Source organism: Trachymyrmex cornetzi, unplaced genomic scaffold, assembly GCF_001594075.2.
Source record: "Trachymyrmex cornetzi isolate Tcor2-1 unplaced genomic scaffold, Tcor1.1 scaffold1337, whole genome shotgun sequence".
NCBI lineage: Eukaryota > Metazoa > Arthropoda > Insecta > Hymenoptera > Formicidae > Trachymyrmex > Trachymyrmex cornetzi.
This window is the reverse complement of record NW_017295914.1, coordinates 86,056-86,409: the sequence shown is the minus strand read 5'-3', so window position 1 is coordinate 86,409 and position 354 is coordinate 86,056. Positions and strand designations below refer to the sequence as shown.

The window sequence follows — 354 nt, the reverse complement described above, 5'->3', positions numbered from 1 at the left end:
TGAACAACATTCAAGAGGTTTTAGCCATCGGTCGGACATCTTGGGTAATGTTAGTGCCGACGGTACTATAACTTTCTAGCCTTATAACTCGCAAAGTATTTAATGAAAAAATATTTTATTATAGTGTTTTGAAAAGCTCTCAAGGTAAGTTACAAGAAAATATAATGAAAAATGGAAGGTTCGATTTAAAAAATTCGAAGTGACCTTGCCCTGACCTTGACAACGCCACCCAAGGTCAAACCAATGATACCATTTTATATTCCCCTCGAAGTCACAAAACATTTGTTTGAAACATTTTTCTCTAAAATGCACTATTCAAGAGAAATTTGAGGTTGTCATTTAAAATGGGACACC

The 354-nt window shown here is 34.7% G+C and overlaps 1 protein-coding gene across 1 annotated transcript in view; it reads left to right on the top strand.

Moving 5' to 3' along the window:
* Positions 1–354, top strand: part of Tsp66E (Tetraspanin 66E) — a 68,990-nt gene that overhangs the window by 30,140 nt on the left and 38,496 nt on the right. The window lies entirely within an intron of this gene.